Raw genomic sequence first — 251 nt, 5'->3', positions numbered from 1 at the left:
TTTAAATTTTGTTTTTTTGAAATTTGCAGATTTTGTTGGTAGTTATTTAATAATTACTAAGATTCCATATATAATATCAATTTTTATTAAATCACTTTGATTATACAAATCATATATTTTTATTTTTAAAATGTGATTATTAATAATATTCTATTTTTATAATATAATCGATTTAAAACCGTCCATCTTACAATCCGTCCTGTCATATAATTGTTCACGTCTTAAACTTATTATTAGGTTTAAATATTTAT

This window comes from Capsella rubella, unplaced genomic scaffold (genome assembly GCF_000375325.1).
Source record: "Capsella rubella cultivar Monte Gargano unplaced genomic scaffold, Caprub1_0 scaffold_2, whole genome shotgun sequence".
Taxonomy (NCBI): domain Eukaryota; kingdom Viridiplantae; phylum Streptophyta; class Magnoliopsida; order Brassicales; family Brassicaceae; genus Capsella; species Capsella rubella.
The sequence above is the reverse complement of the archived record's forward strand: the minus strand, read 5'-3'. Positions refer to the sequence as shown.